Below are 17,479 nucleotides of genomic sequence, written 5' to 3' on the forward strand. Positions count from 1 at the left end.
GCCGAATCTGCGGCCCTCTAACAGATGAGCACTCTGCAACCACCACAGAAGAGACACCCTTGTCCGTGGCGATAAGGTTATCCGCTGATGCATCTGCAGATGTGATCCGGACCATTTGTCCAGCAGATCCCACTGAAAAGTTCGTGCGTGGAATCTGCCGAATGGACTCGCTTCGTAAGAAGCCACCATCTTTCCCAGGACTCTTGTGCATTGATGCACAGACACTTTCCCTGGTTTTAGGAGGTTCCTGACAAGTTCGGATAACTCCCTGGCTTTCTCCTCCGGAAGAAACACCTTTTTCTGAACCGTGTCCAGAATCATTCCCAGGAACAGCAGACGTGTCGTCGGGGTCAACTGAGATTTTGGAAAATTCAGAATCCACCCGTGTTGTTGCAGCACTAGTCGGGAGTTAGTGCTACTGGTAGTTCTTTGTACTTTGTTACCTGTGCTACTCCGTCCTCCAGCTGTTCTCTGTACCTTGCCCTTATCAGGAGATCGTCCAAGTAAGGGATAATTAATACGCCTCTTCTTCGCAGAAGAATCATCATTTCGGCCATTACCTTGGTAAAGACCCGAGGTGCCGTGGACAATCCAAACGGCAGCGTCTGAAACTGATAATGACAGTTTTGCACCACGAACCTGAGGTACCCTTGATGTGAAGGGCAAATTGGGACATGCAGGTAAGCATCCTTTATGTCCAGGGACACCATAAAGTCCCCTTCTTCCAGATTCGCTATCACTGCTCTGAGTGACTCCATCTTGAACTTGAATTTTTGTATGTACAGGTTCAAAGATTTCAGATTTAGAATAGGTCTTACCGAGCCGTCCGGCTTCGGTACCACAAATAGCGTGGAGTAATACCCCTTTCCCTGTTGTAGGAGGGGTACCTTGACTATCACCTGCTGAGAAAACAGCTTGTGAATGGCTTCCAATACCGTCGCCCTGTCTGAGGGAGACGTTGGCAAAGCAGACTTTAGGAACCTGCGAGGGGGAGACTTCTCGAATTCCAACCTGTAACCCTGAGATACTACCTGCAGGATCCAGGGGTCCACCTGTGAGCAAGCCCACTGTGCGCTGAAATTCTTGAGTCGACCCCCCACCGCTCCTGAGTCCGCTTGTAAGGCCCCAGCGTCATGCTGAGGGCTTTGCAGAACCCTGAGAGGGCTTCTGTTCCTGGGCAGGGGCTGCTTGCTGCCCTCTCTTACCCCTTCCTCTGCCCCGAGGCAGATATGACTGTCCTTTTGTCCGCTTGTTCTTATAGGACCGAAAGGACTGCGGCTGAAAAGACGGTGTCTTTTTCTGTTGGGAGGGGGTCTGAGGTAAAAAGGTGGATTTTCCGGCAGTTGCCGTGGCCACCAGATCCGATAGACCGACGCCAAATAATTCCTCCCCTTTATACGGCAATACTTCCATATGTCGTTTGGAATCCGCATCACCTGACCACTGTCGCGTCCATAAACTCCTTCTGGCAGATATGGACATCGCATTTACTCTCGATGCCAGAGTGCAAATATCTCTCTGAGGATCTCGCATATAAAGGAAAGCATCCTTTAATTGCTCTATAGTCAATAAAATACTGTCCCTATCCAGGGTATCAATATTTTCAGTCAGGGAATCCAACCAGACGACCCCAGCACTGCACATCCAGGCTGAGGCGATGGCTGGTCGCAGTATAACACCAGTATGTGTGTATATACTTTTTAGGGTAGTTTCCAGTCTCCTATCAGCTGGATCCCTGAGGGCGGCCGTATCAGGAGACGGTAACGCCACTTGTTTTGATAAGCGTGTGAGCACCTTATCCACCCTAGGGGGTGTTTCCCAGCGCGCCCTAACCTCTGGCGGGAAAGGGTATAATGCTAATAACTTTTTTGAAATTAGCACTTTTCTATCTGGGTTAACCCACGCTTCATCACATACATCATTTAATTCCTCTGATTCAGGAAAAACTACAGGTAGTTTTTTCACCCCCCACATAATACCCCTTTTTGTGGTACTTGCAGTATCAGAGATATGCAAAGCCTCCTTCATTGCCGTGATCATATAACGTGTGGCCCTACTTGAAAATACGTTTGTTTCATCACCGTCGACACTAGATTCAGTGTCTGTGTCTGGGTCTGTGTCGACCGACTGAGGTAAAGGGCGCTTTACAGCCCCTGACGGTGTCTGAGACGCCTGGGCAGGTACTAACTGGTTTGCCGGCCGTCTCATGTCGTCAACTGATTTTTGTAATGTGCTGACATTAACACGTAATTCCATAAACAAAGCCATCCATTCCGGTGTCGACTCCCTGGGGGGTGACATCACCATTATCGGCAATTGCTCTGCCTCCACACCAACATCGTCCTCATACATGTCGACACACACGTACCGACACACAGCAGACACACAGGGAATGCTCTTATCGAAGACAGGACCCCACTAGCCCTTTGGGGAGACAGAGGGAGAGTTTGCCAGCACACACCCAAGCGCTATAATATATATGGGAACAACCTTATATAAGTGTTGTTCCTTATAGCAGCTTAAATATATCAAAATATCGCCAAAAAATGCCCCCCCTCTCTGTTTTACCCTGTTTCTGTAGTGCAGTGCAGGGGAGAGTCCTGGGAGCCTTCCTCACAGCGGAGCTGAGCAGGAAAATGGCGCTGTGTGCTGAGGAGAATAAGCCCCGCCCCCTATTTCGGCGGGCTTTTCTCCCGGAGTTTTAGATATCTGGCATGGGTTAAATACATACATATAGCCTCAATGGCTATATGTGATGTATTCTTTTGCCATAAAGGTATTAAATATTGCTGCCCAGGGCGCCCCCAGCAGCGCCCTGCACCCTCCGTGACCGCTTGGTGTGAAGTGTGTGACAACAATGGCGCACAGCTGCAGTGCTGTGCGCTACCTTCATGAAGACTGAAGAGCCTTCTGCCGCCTGTTTCCGGACCTTCAATCTTCAGCATCTGTAAGGGGGGTCGGCGGCGCGGCTCCGGGACGAACCCCAGGGTGAGACCTGTGTTCCGACTCCCTCTGGAGCTAATGGTGTCCAGTAGCCTAAGAATCCAATCCATCCTGCACGCAAGTGAGTTGAAATTCTCTCCCCTAAGTCCCTCGATGCAGTGATCCTGTTGCCAGCAGGACTCACTGAAAATAAAAAACCTAAAAACTTTTTCTAAGCAGCTCTTTAGGAGAGCCACCTAGATTGCACCCTGCTCGGACGGGCACAAAAACCTAACTGAGGCTTGGAGGAGGGTCATAGGGGGAGGAGCCAGTGCACACCACCTAATCCTAAAGCTTTATTTTTGTGCCCTGTCTCCTGCGGAGCCGCTATTCCCCATGGTCCTGACGGAGTCCCCAGCATCCACTTAGGACGTTAGAGAAATACTATTAGTCTGCAGATTGCTTCTAACTTTCCAAATATAATCTAATAGGCAATAAAAAAAAAAAAGTGCAGCGTCTTCCCTCTCTGTATCACCTTTATGCCATAGGCAGGCGTGTAGCTACAGAGGAGGGGCCCAGTGTGCAGTCCCCGTGTGTGGGCCCCCTCCCCTCCCGTAGCCGGCAGCGCTGTTAGTGCTATTAGCACTAGAGACTCTGGCACAGTGCCAGAGACAACAGCGCTTGCGCAGGTGTCCGGGAAAATGGTTGGGCGGGCATTTGCCCGGAGTCCTGCGCAAACGCTGTAGACTCTGGCACCAGTGGCAGATTGCTACCCCAGTGTGCCGGGGCGGGTTGCCGGTGTCTGAGGCTGAGCTCAGTTATCTCCGTGGTGGCTGTGCTCTCCCTCCCCCACAAAGCAAGGCCGATTCATCTATGTACTGCTGCTACTGCAGCTGGACTCGCTGGAGCCACGGCTATGAGAAGTTGCTGGAAACCGCCCACCATGCAAACATCCCAGCTGCAGCCAGCGCAGTGAGAAGCCAGGCATCACACATATCCAGGCCGGCGGCCTCTCACTGCGCTGGTTGCGGCTGGGGTATTTGCATAGTAGGCGGTATCCAGCAACTTCTCATAGCTGCGGTTCCAGCGACTATCTCTGCTCCTGCTGCAGAAATGATGGCCGAGGACCATACAGACTGTGCTGGCATGCTGCGAACCTCAGCTCGCCCAGACACCAGCGCAAGGAAGCCGGATCTTGGTAAGTGGGAGAAGGGCTGGCCAGCATTGCTGGTGGGAGGCATTCCCTCTATTACTACACTAGCTCTCTCTCCAACCCCACACTCACACTGACACACAGTCCCCTATACACACACTGACAAACACACACTGACACCCAGCCTCTCACTAACATCTCACACACTGCCCCCTCCCTGTACCCAGCACCACACACACTGCCCCCTGTAACCAGCAAAACACACACTGCCCCCTGTACCCAGCACCACACACACACACATACCTTCCAACTGTACCTATTTGGCCGGTACAGTACCGTTTTTTTAATGGTCTGTACCGGCCAAAAAGGGCTTTGTACCGATTTTTTGCTCACTAAATCTCCATAGAAAGTATAGGAAAGGGGGCGTGACCACGACCCTTTTACCCGTGGACACAGGGCCGGCGCAACCACTAGGCAGCTTTAGGCAGCTGCCTATGGGCGGCGGCCACTGGAGGGCGGTACCGCACACTGGCGATGAGAGGATTCTTTCTTCATTATTCCCTTGCCTCAGCTCAGCCAAGCGCCTCTTCTTTAAGAGACGAGGAGCAGCCAGGGATGTCGTCGCCGCCCAGCCACCACTGAAACTGTGTATAACGTGAGTGAATGTAATGGGCTCCCCGGTCTGCTCCTGGCCTCCCATAAGTTATCCGCTCCCCTCTCCATTATTGGGCTCCCGCATCTGCATGCCGCTTCATGTTACCACCCCCCCCCCCCGATTGGTCTCCTGGCTTCAGCAGGCTGTTGAAGAGGCAATAGGAAATTGGCTTCACGTATGCTACCTGCTGTCCCGCAGCGCTCCCCTCTCCCCTCTCCATTAATGTGCTCTCGCAAGCCGCCGATTAATTCTACCGGTCTACCCCCCCCACCCTGCGATTGGTCTCCAGGCTTCCGTATGTTACCCGCTGTCCCGCTCCCCTCTCCATTAATGAGCTCACGCATGCCGCGGCTCCCTGTTACCCGCTACCCCCCCCCCCCCCCGCGACTGGGCTCCCGGCTACCCGTATATTACCCGCTCCCCCTTCCGTTATAGGGCTGCCGCGTGCCGCATAATGTTAATTGCTCCCCCACCCCGCCCGCAATTTGGCTCACTCTTGTCACCCATTCCGCCCCCCCCCCCCTTCCTCTGTTGGGCTTCTGAATCTTATTACCCGCTCCTCTCTCCCCCCCCCCTCCCTCCCCACGCGATTTGGCTCCCTCTTGTCACCCACTCCGCTCCCCCCCCCAATTCCTCTGTTGGGCTCCTGCATCTTATTACCCGCTCTTCTCCCCCCCCCCCCCCTGCAATTTGGCTCCCTCTTGTCACCCGCTCCCTCCCCTCTATTGGGCGCTCGCATCTTGACCGCTCCCCCCCCCTTCCCTCCTTCCCCCGTGATTGGGCTCCTGTTGGCTCCTTCATTTATCAGTTCACAATAGATATGATTTGATAAGTAAATTTTAAGTAGTGATGCCTAGTTTATAGAACACTGAATTCCACATAACAAAATTATAGTATAGTATATGCTTCCTCAATATTTGACACTGTTTTCATTGTTTGTTAACACTACTTAATAAACAAGGTACATATATGCTAAAGGAGTTATTGGCCCTACACACTAGGCGATTAGCCGCCGAGGGAGGTGCCCAATGGCCATTACAGCCGACAGGCTGTCGGGGGTCCTGTGCATGCCGTTTTTCACAGCGCAGCGATCAGGTAACTACTACGCATGTGTATGCACCGCAATGTGCAGGCACGTCGCACGGGTACAAAGCGGATCGTTGCTGAGCGATGGATTTAACAAAGAATTTATTTGCATAGCGGATCGCAAGGAGATTGACTGGTAGAAGGCGTTTGTGAGTGTCAACTGACCGTTTTCAGGGAGTGTTTGGAAAAACACAGGCCATGTGGTTATTATCTGCAATCAAATTCTATCAGGCGGTGGCTGCGAAACTAACAAAAATGCCTCACCTGCACTTTTTCACCTGAGGGGCTGAGTATGTGAGGGTGCGGGGGGGGGGGGGGGGTTACACCAAAGATTTGCTTAGGGTGTTAAGAAACCTTGCACCGGCCCTGCGTGGACACACCCTTTTTCCTAGTTTGTACCGGTTTTCGAGTGTTCACTGGGGGTCATTCCGAGTTGATCGCTTGCTAGCAGTTTTTAGCAGCCGTACAAACGCATTGTCGCCGCCCACTGGGGAATGTATTTTCGTTTTGCAGAAGTGCGAATGCCTGTGCAGCAGAGCGCCTGCAAAAACATTTTGTGCAAAACAAGACCAGCCCTGAACTTACTCTTCGTGTGCGTTGATTCTAACGTTGGAGGGTTGGCTTTTGACGTCACACAGCCGCCCAGCCACGCCTGCGTTTTCCCTGGCACGCCTGCGTTTTTCTAAGCACTCCCTGAAAATGGTCAGATACCACCCAGAAACGCCCAGTTCATGTCAATCATCCTGCGTTGTGCCGTGCGACTGAAAGCTTCGCTAGAACCTCTGTGCAAAACCACAAAGAACTTTGTACCCGTAAGTCGTGCGTGCACAATGCGGTACATACGCATGCGCAGAAATGCAGATTTTTAGCCTGATCGCTGCGCTGCGAACAACGGCAGCTAGTGATCAACTCAGAATGACCCCCAATGTTGGAGGGTATACACACTGCCCCCTGCACCACACACACTGCCTCCTGCACCTCACACACTGACACACTGCCCCCTGTACAGAGCACCACACACACTGAACCCTGTACCCAGCACCACACACACTGCTCCCTGTACCCAGCACCACACACATCTGCCGCCTGCAGCCAGCACAACACACACTGCCCCCTGCAGCCAGCACCACACACTGCCTCCTGCAGCCAGCACAACACACACTGCCCCCTGCAGCCAGCACCACACACTGCCCCCTGCAGCCAGCACCTCACACACTGCCCCCTGCACCTCACACACTGCCCTCTGCCCCCAGCACCCCACACACTGCCCCCAGCACCCCACACACTGCCCCCAGCACTACACACACTGCCCCCTGTACCCAGCCCCTCACACACTGACACACACAGCCTCCTGTACACCCAGCACCACACAAACTGTCACACACACACAGCACCCTGTACACCTAGTACCACAATCACTGACACACTGCCCCCTGCACCCAGCCCCTCACACACTGACACAGATCCCTGTACCCAGCACCTCACACACTGACAACCCCCATCCTTGTACACAGCCCTACACACACTGACACACAGCTCCCTGTACCCAGCATCTCACACACTGACACACATATCCCTGTACACACAGCACATCACACACAGCCCCCTGTACATAGCACCTCACACACTGACACACAGCCCCCTGTACACACAGCACAACATACACTGCCACTATTGCCTTTGGGCGTTCCTAGGTGGTTGTAGGCACCTAGGTTGTCTAATCAAATGCAGTAACATAGTGTTATAGGAATGACACGGGCGTGTTACCAATAGTGGTTACGTATAGAGACAGTGAATTGCTCACATTGGCCATACTCGGACAGACGATCTGCACCTAGCATAGGACTGGTGAAAGTGTCAGTGGTGTGACCGATGGTGGTGTTTAATGACACACAAAGCATGATCGCAGTGGGATGACAGTGGGCGTCTCAGTCCTTGTCATTCTTATGCACGGATGTACACTAGGAACTGCATTAGCAGAAAGTAGCAGACACAATTTCTGTAAAAGACCCAAGGAAGGCTGCAACTGCATCCAACAGAATCAGGCCCTATGAGGAGCGAGTTTTCTGCCCCTCATGACCGACTCCACCCCCTCAATATACTCTGCCTCCAATAGGGCTGCATCTAGAAATTTCCCGGGCTGGTTTTCTATCCCAATCCGCCTATGTCTGGCACTGTGCTAGAGTCTCTAGTGCTTAGAGAACTAACAGCGCAGCCGGTTACGGGAGAGGGGGAGACCCACACACGGAGACTGATGGACTCCAGAAAGGTAAGTATAGAAGAAATGGGTGCAGTGTGTGTGGTGTGGGTCCTCTCTGGAACCAGGGGCCCGTGTACACCGCACACATGGCACCCATTATAGAAACGCCACTGGCCATAGGGCTCAAAGCACTTTACAAAGCAGAGGGTGAGGGAGATATTTTGCCTGCACTTCATTTCTATATTAGGTCATTGATATCAGTCAATGGACCATTGGAGCTTACAGTCTAAATTCCATAACATATATATTAGGATCCATTTCTGTCAGAAACCAATGAACCTGACAATATTTTATGGAATTTGTGTATATACTGGAGAATCTGAAGAAAACCCATACAAATGTGGAAAGAACATACAAACTCAGACACATAGGGCTCTGGTGAAAACTGAACCCAAGACCACAATGCTAGCCACTGGACCACCGTTTCAGTAATAGGGCTAGTGGATGTTTAACTATTTAGGAAGCATTGTCTTGTGCTATATTTAATTTTCAGCTTATTCGATTAAGCATACAATAACTATACACAATGGGGTATATGCAATTGCGGTCGAATTCGCGGCAATTTTCGCCGTTTTTTAATTCGACTCAATTCGACAGGTGAATCCCGGAAGGTGGCTTCCGGAATTCACCATATTCAATGAAAAACGGATTCGCCAGAGTCGCGGGCGAAAATCGGCCGATTTGGCGGATTTTGCCGCGATTTTAAAAAACGGTAAAAAAACGTGAAAAACCCGAAAAAAAAATGGCGTGGGGTCCCCCCTCCAAAGCATAACCAGCCTCGGGCTCATCGAGCTGGTCCTGGTTCTAAAAATGCAGGGGAAAAATTGGCCAGGGATCCCCCGTATTTTTAAAACCAGCACCGGGCTCTGCGCCTGGTGCTGGTGCCAAAAATACGGGGGACAAAAAGAGTAGGGGTCCCCCGTATTTTTAACACCAGCATCGGGCTCCACTAGCTGGACAGATAATGCCACAGCCGGGGGTCACTTTTATGCCGTGCCCTGCGGCCGTGGCATTAAATATCCAACTAGTCACCCCTGGCCGGGGTACCCTGGGGGAGTGGGGACCCCTTCAATCAAGGGCCAGGGGTGAAGCCCGAGGCTGTCCCCCCCCATCCAATGGGCTGCGGATGGGGGGGCTGATAGCCTTTTGTGATAATAAAAAGATATTGTTTTTTCCAGTAGTACTACAAGTCCCAGCAAGCCTCCCCCGCAAGCTGGTACTTGGAGAACCACAAGTACCAGCATGCGGGAGAAAAACGGGTCCGCTGGTACCTGTAGTACTACTGGGGAAAAAATACCCAAATAAAAACAGGACACACACACCTTGATAGTAAAACTTTATTACACACTACCGACACACACATACTTACCTATGTTGACACGCCGACTGCCACGGTCTCCGACGATCCGAGGGTACCTGTGAAAAAATTATACTCACCTTCCAGCGTCCAGAGATAAATCCACGTCCAGAGAGTAAAATCCACGTACTTGTTTAAAAAAAAAAACACGCAAAAACCCGCTCCATACCGGACTAGAAAGGGGTCCAATGTTTTCACATCAGACCCCTTTCTCCCGAATGCCGGGACATCACGTGACTCCTGTCACTGACGTCCCTTCAGCCAATCAGGAAGCGCTACTTCCGTGGCGCTCACCTGATTGGCTGTGCGCTGTCTGTTCTGTGACAGCACATCGCAAAGCCGCTCCATTACTTTCAATGGTGGGAACTTTGCGGGTAGCGGTGGGGTCACCCGCCGGTCAGCCGCTGACCGGCGGGTGACCTTACCGCTAGCCGCTAAGTTCCCACCATTGAAAGTAATGGAGCGGCTTTGCGATGTGCTGTCACAGTACAGACAGCGAACAGCCAATCAGGTGAGCGCAACGAAGTTGCGCTTCCTGATTGGCTTAGAGACCTTTCTGTGACAGCTGTCACTGACAGGTCTCATTCGTGGAAAGGTGTCCCATGTGTCAGCATGGGACCCCTTTCAGTCCGGCATAGAGCGGGTGTTCGGTTTGTTTTTTTGCCAAGTACGTGGATTTATCTCTGGACCATGGCTGAGGTGAGTATATTGATCTTTTCTTTTCAGGTATCCGTGGATTCTACATGGAGAAGAGGACCGATGTCGGCGTGTGAACATAGGTAAGTATGTGTGTGTCGACGTATGAAATAAAGTTTTACTGTCGACGGTGCGTGTGTCCTGTTTTTATTTGGGTATTTTTTTCCCAGTAGTACTACAGGTACCAGCGGGCCCGTTTTTCTCCCGCATGCTGGTACTTGTGGTTCTCCAAGTACCAGCTTGCGGGGGAGGCTTGCTGGGACTTGTAGTACTACTGGAAAAAACAATATCTTTTTATTATCACAAAAGGCTATCAGCCCCCGCAGCCCATTGGATGGGGGGGGGGGACAGCCTCGGGCTTCACCCCTGGCCCTTGGGTGGCTGGGGGGGGGGGACCCCTTGATTGAAGGGGTCCCCACTCCCCCAGGGTACCCCGGCCAGGGGTGACTAGTTGGATATTTAATGCCACGGCCGCAGGGCACGGCATAAAAGTGACCCCCGGCTGTGGCATTATCTGTCCAGCTAGTGGAGCCCGATGCTGGTGTTAAAAATACGGGGGACCCCTACTCTTTTTGTCCCCCGTATTTTTGGCACCAGCACCAGGCGCAGAGCCCGGTGCTGGTTTTAAAAATACGGGGGATCCCCTGTCAATTTTTTCCCCGCATTTTTAGAACCAGGACCAGCTCGAAGAGCCCGAGGCTGGTTATGCTTTGGAGGGGGGACCCCACGCCATTTTTTTTTATGATTTCACCGTTCCAGCATGAAAAAAAAAAAAATAATAATAATATTTTAAAAAATATATAAATAATATTTGTGCCTCCAAAAAAAAAAAAAAAAGTACCTAATCCCTTCTAACATAAATAGATCTGCTATTCCCCCCCAAAAAAACACAAAAAAAACATGTTTAAATTTTTTTTATTTGTTTTCACCCTCCAAAGTGTGGCGGATTGAAAATGACGAATTTGCTGTCTAATTTTCCTGGAAGTGACCAAGCCCGGAGAACGGGCGAAACGCGTCTTCCGTACTCCACTGCCTGGGGTATAGCCGATTCCCGATTGTCTGAATTCTGCACAGCTCCGTTCATCCAGCCGCCAGATCCACGGACCGCCGCACACCGCCGAGACGTGATACCTGCTACCTAGCGCTCCATCCCAAATACAGAGACTTTATCTCCTACACGTATCCGATAGACTGCGTTACTCCGTGGACACATCACGGGAGACTGCCCGGCCCTGTGGACACATCGTGGTGCACAATTTCAGCACGCGCTGGACTCCACAGTTTACACTTTACTCTGCCTGCTACCAGTGATTGAATATTTTCTTCATCCCGGGTAATATCCGTGCAATTATATTATATTTCTCACTGGCATTAACTTCTATGTCCATTATATATATTGCCTCATAATATTGATTTACATTAAGTTTATCACAACAGTCCTTTTTGATTCTAAAATAGACTTGTTAATTTTAGGCTTTTGATATATAAACGGTTGATTATTTTATGATATATAACATTGTGTAGCGAACAGAGTATCAGAGCCCTGGTCAGTTATAAAATCTGACATATTCATTCTTATATCGCTGAATCTCTTTTCTTTTCTTCTCTTCCCCCCCTCTCCCTGTTTCCCAATATCCATTAGGAGAGACTGATTATAGTAGCATTGTCTGTTCCAGATATTTTAATCATGTTTTCTGTTTTGACATTATTGTAACAAGAACAGCAACCCACTTTATTTTGTTGCCATTAATCAGCTACCTTGTTACATCTCTCGATATAGGATATCCTATTGGGAGACACACGATATCAATTTACCAGGATGTGTCTAATGATCTAAAATTACATCTTTGTTTCATGTACAATTAGCCTCCTTTGACATCTAGGATTATTACCATTATAAATACCTTATGCATCCATAATTTAAAGGTATATCCAATTACAGTCACTGTTTTGGAATATTTCATTGTACCGTGCCCTACTTTTCTATTTTCCCTGACTTTCCCTATTTTTCAGGACTCTCACCACTGATTCAGGGGTATTTATCCCTGTCTAACATTGGCAGCAGATCCCCTATTTCTCCTCTTCAATCTACATCTACCTTTCCCTTCCCCATTCGTGAACTCTCATCAGTGATTCCAGAGCATTAGATATTGAATATTCTTCTACGTTCATACCACACTGGCAACGCCCGAATCCTTCCGATCTTGGAAGCTAAGCAGTGTTGGGCTGGGTTAGTACTCAAGTGGGTGACTCTTGAGGAATACTCAGTTCAGTAGAAGCATTTGGACGGATATGCTCAGCGTCTAACACTGACAGCAGATTCATCTTGCTCATTCAGCCTTCTTTATTGTCATCTATTCCTTTCTTAAGTCTCCCTCACAAGAGATACATTATCTACCTCAACTAGGCAGCAATTGACATGCATACCGATGTAGGACATATAGCGCGCTTCTCAGGCTTATATTTGAATATATAGCATTCTCAAGCCTATATTTGATAATAATCGGCATTTCTAAACCCAGGCAGCCTAGAACCATCATTCAGTATTTTTACTGCCAACATCTGTTCTATGTTCCCCTACCCTTCCCCCCATTTTTTCTTTCTTTCGATTGACAAAGTATCCTACTACTATTTTATTGTTGTTACAAATAAAAACTATATCTTTTAAACTTTCTCGTTTCTTTGAGACGGCTATACATACATACAAAAGAGTGCGCCCACAAAAGAGTCTTCCTTTCTCTCCTTATTTGTGGATTGAAAACTTACAAGGTCCTGGTAAAAATTCTAGAAGTAGCCTACCAAAAGCAATTCAACAGCAGATGGGACAACACAAAAGTAAGCAGGGCAAGCACACAATCACAGAAATACGGGGCAGAGACTGTCAGTAGGCACACTTTACACTGGTTATGTGAGTAGCACAGCTTAGTTCAGCAGCTGGCGTTTCCCCGGGTTAGCACTAAAGTTATAGTATACTAGCAACATCTGGGAAGTACTTGCTCTTGCATCATGAAGCACAGAATCTCATTCGTTTTCATTTTTTCCTATAGGTAAACCAAACTGCATCTGCCTACCTGTAACAAAACATTAGGGTGTCCCTGCCATGGTAGTGGGAATGCCATTGCCCACTCTAGAAATGGTTTCACCTTGCTAATGTCCTGTGTACTCTTCTTGTGGGCAAGAGAGGTATTTGACATTAAAAACACGTACTTTTAAATAGACTTTGATTACCTGCTAATACTAGATTCGACAACTAATAGATGCTTTTTTACTTCGTATTATATAAAAAAATGTCCCATGCAAAACGTTTTCAAAAATAAATTGCCCATATACTGTACAATACAACAAACATCCTAGTAAACACCATTCAATAAAGAGTGCACGTTAGTGTACAATACAGACTGCATTCTAGTGTCAATTCTAAAATACAGAAAGCATCCTTGTGACCGTCACGAATACAGAGAACATCTAAGTGATGGCCATACAATACAGAGAATATTCAAAAGGCCCCCATACAATACAGAGTGTGTCATACAATACAGGTAGCATCCTACTGACCGCCATACAATACATCTGCGGAGTTGTTTGCATAGCAGTTATTTAGCTGTTCAAAGTACCTGAATCCAGCTTCTCTCTCAGTTCCAACCACATCGCCTCCCCCTTACCTCCAATACAATGTACCAGTTTGCAGCTCACTAACCATGAAATGAAAGGTGCTCACTGAGGCCCAGCCATACAATCATAGATGCTGCTAAATCAAAGTCGGGGATGGAGGTACTCTCCTCCTTAATCCACCTACCCCATGCTCCTCTCTATCCTTGTTCTCTATACTGATCAGATGGGCTCATCCATCACTACCCAGCCCTGGTGTGTCAGTGTATCAGCACTTTAGTAACTACACATACTGGGCGGTATTCAATTATTTCTGCCCCTTCCACACCCGTTCTGTTCCTGAAGACCCGCATGGTATCATCATTTCAGCTCGCTACCCCCCAGGTAGCGAGGCGCCCAACCCTTTATGCAGCTTAATTTGATTACTATGGTTGCGATATGCGCGATAACAATGATCCTTTTAGAAAAGAGATTGGGCGTGATATATCATTTGAATACCGCCCACTGAGTTCCTTTAATCAAAGCTCAGCACAAACTCTTTGACACTAGTTATACCCCTTTCAGACCGCAAATTGCGGGTTGCACCCAGAAGCCGTACACAGGTGCTTCCCGGGTGTGTCCCACCTGAGGCCCTTTCACACTATATCGGCATATTGCTGGGTTGGTGACGTCAGCAATGACACATGCGGAGGCAGCGCCTGGAGATCAGATGATCTCCAAGCGTCACCCATCAATACAGAGTGAACAGGAAACCGGTCGCATCGACCCGGTAACCCATTCACAGCACACAGCGACCCGGGTTGAAGCCATATTCAACCCTGGTTGCTACAAGGGGTTGAAATACCGGGTCGCTAGACCCAGGATATTTCCCCTGGGCCCTTTCAGACCGCACAACAGTAACCCGGTTTACAATATGGCGGTCTGAAAGGGGTATTACTGAGGCCCTGATATGCTAATGAGATAGGGGCGATCTGCAATTTTGTTATAAGATGGCTAGTTCTATGAAGATGACCAATGTCGGGGCTTTCACGGATATACACAGGTTAAAACTAAATACTGTACAGACACAGATATAAAGTTTTAAATAAATTAATGCATTAAGCGGTATAACACCAGACGTGCTATTGCTCTTATCCATATATCAAACTCCAGGAGATTCCTTACTATTTTACTCTCCTTAGCTGTTGTAAAAGCATCTGATAAGATGTCCTTGAGTTTCATGAAGGCTGCTCTTTTGCATGTCTGATGACTTCCTCACCGGTCTCCTCGCACTGTACTCTACCCCCACTGCTCCAGTCCTGATTAATGGTGTACCTTCTGACCCAGTCCGCATCAGTAATAGTACAAAGCAGGGTTGCCCATTATCCCCCCTGATATTCGCCCTTATAACTGAACCTCTCTCTTCTCAGATTAGATCCCATCTGGATATTCAAGATGTGCAAGTGGGCAACACCAATCCCAAGATCTTTCTCTTTGCGGATGATATTCTCCTATCCTTAACCCTACCGGCGACTTCTCTTCCTAACGTTTTTTCTGTCCGCTGGTCTTACAGCACTGACTCTGGCTAGAAGATTAACTATTTCAAGTCAGAAGCAAAGCTGCTTCATGGTCCTTTTTGGGGGTGCTGAAAGCCTCAGAACTAATTTTAACTTCAAATGGCAACCCAAAAATATCACGTACTTGGTGATTTACCTGACCTTGCTATGATTCTCTAGTTTGTGAAAATCACCTACCTCTGTTCTCTAGAATGCAGGCCGATTTAACATCCTGGAATTGACTTGTTATCTTGTGACTGGGTAGGATCATAGCGGTCAATATTAATATTATACCAATATGTCTCTATTTATTCCAGACCCTCTTCAAAGCTGTTCCCCCTTTCTTCCTCAGTAATATTCAAATAGCCCTTTTCCACCTTAATTTAGAATCATAGACCTCCAAGAATTGCAGTCAAATTTTTGGGGAGGTCTGTTCCAGGAGATGGTAGCGGCCTCACTGACGTCAAGCTCTACTATCTGGCCTCCAATTTATCCCATATTATTGCATCCTACGATTCCCTGGGCTCTACTTCCTCACTTGACACTAAATCGGCCTATGTTAGTCTCCCAGATTCGACCCCTCCCCTATGGTACCTATCCATGCACAGCGACACTCTGCTTCCAAACTGCTCCCCACTATTAAATATAATAACAAACTCTGATATTTCTACTCTCTCAAAATAATTATTACCAACCCCACATATCCCACTTGACCCTTATTTGGCACAATACCCTATCTCCTCCTGGATCCTCTACCAAGAGGTTCCATAATTGGACTAGGCTAGGGTTTAAATTCCATGTTGATTTTATTTTTTGATCAGGGTCAGCGGTGATCCCTGTAAGAACTACAACAGAAAACCCAATACAATACTTAACCCTTTTGAATTCCTTCAAAATTGTCATTTCTTACACTCACTACCCCCACTCTCCATTCTCAGAGCCCTTACACCTTTTGAGAATCTGTGTAAACATTGACCCTTATCTAAGAGTTTGATTTCCCAGCTGTATGCCAACCTTCTAGAAACTTCCCTCCCCTCTCTGAGGCCACATGAAATTGCTTGGGAGCGGGATCTTGGACCTCATCCAGATGATGAGACCTGGGACAACATGAAACTGGGGATAACCAAAAGCTTTATCGCAACCAAAATAAAACAAACTGCATACAAAATCTATTATTGCTGGTATTATACTCCTGAGAGACTTAATAAAATGTTCCTGCCCTCCTCACCCGATTGTTGGCAGGTTGTGGCTGCAGAGGTACTATGAGCCATATATGGTGGAACTATCAGATTATTGCTCCCTTCTGGGACTTGGTTCACAGCCTTCTCAATTCCCTCCTGGAGGCTCCGATACCAAAGGACCCCTGGATAGTTTTGTTAACCTAATCCTGCCCCCCTCCCTCAGCAAATTTACCAGAAAATTGGCTGCACACATTTTTAAAAGGTGAAATCCCTGGTTGCTCTAAATTGGGAGAAGCTCTCTCCCTCGCTTCTCTCTGACCCAGATTTGGCATGTTGCAGCCATGGAGGAAATAACTTATTAAATTCATGATTGAGAACATGTTTTTACCCAAGATTGGGCTCCCTGGTTGTTTGCAGACTACTAGACTACATGAACCTATGGGCAGCTATGCTGTTGTTTGCTCTTATTTTTGGATGCTCATCGTGCATCAACCTTATGATATTGTTTCGTGCCTGCCCATCCTCTTACCTTAAACCCCCGTAACACCCTTCTCCCTTTCATCAGTCACCTGACTTTTGTTCTTTTCTATTTGCTTAATTCCACATTTAAAAATTAGGCATGTACTGGGCTCGTTGCCATTTTTTCTATATTTACTCCTATTTTGACTGACTATTTAAAATAAAGTATTTAAAAAAAAACAATTTGTTTAAAGACAAACGCACAAAACAAAAACATTAGAAAAAAGCAATGTTGTTGTAATTTGCGGCTCTGCTTTTCATTCAATCCTGTCGGTTTATGTACGTCACTGCCGTCACATTGTCGGACTGGACCTGAATGGCCTGATTCTGAAGAAGAGATGAGGCCTACAGAAGGGAGTTGTTCATAGCCCTGAGTTCCAGGATATTTATTGGAAGGACGACTTCCTGACTTGACCATATTCCCAGAAACTGCCTCCCAACCTCTGAGGCTTGAGTCTGTGGTTAGCAGAATCCAATACCGAATCCCGAACTTCCGACCCTCGACT

The 17,479-nt window shown here is 48.2% G+C and overlaps 1 protein-coding gene and 1 pseudogene across 4 annotated transcripts in view; one reads left to right on the top strand and one right to left on the bottom strand.

Annotated features, from left to right (window-relative positions):
• Positions 1-17,479, bottom strand: part of SH3PXD2B (SH3 and PX domains 2B) — a 339,742-nt gene that overhangs the window by 177,204 nt on the left and 145,059 nt on the right. The gene's annotated exons all lie outside the window — the stretch shown is intronic.
• Positions 12,290-12,408, top strand: LOC134937731 (5S ribosomal RNA; annotated as a pseudogene).

The sequence above is a fragment of the Pseudophryne corroboree genome, chromosome 6 (genome assembly GCF_028390025.1).
Source record: "Pseudophryne corroboree isolate aPseCor3 chromosome 6, aPseCor3.hap2, whole genome shotgun sequence".
Classification (NCBI taxonomy): domain Eukaryota; kingdom Metazoa; phylum Chordata; class Amphibia; order Anura; family Myobatrachidae; genus Pseudophryne; species Pseudophryne corroboree.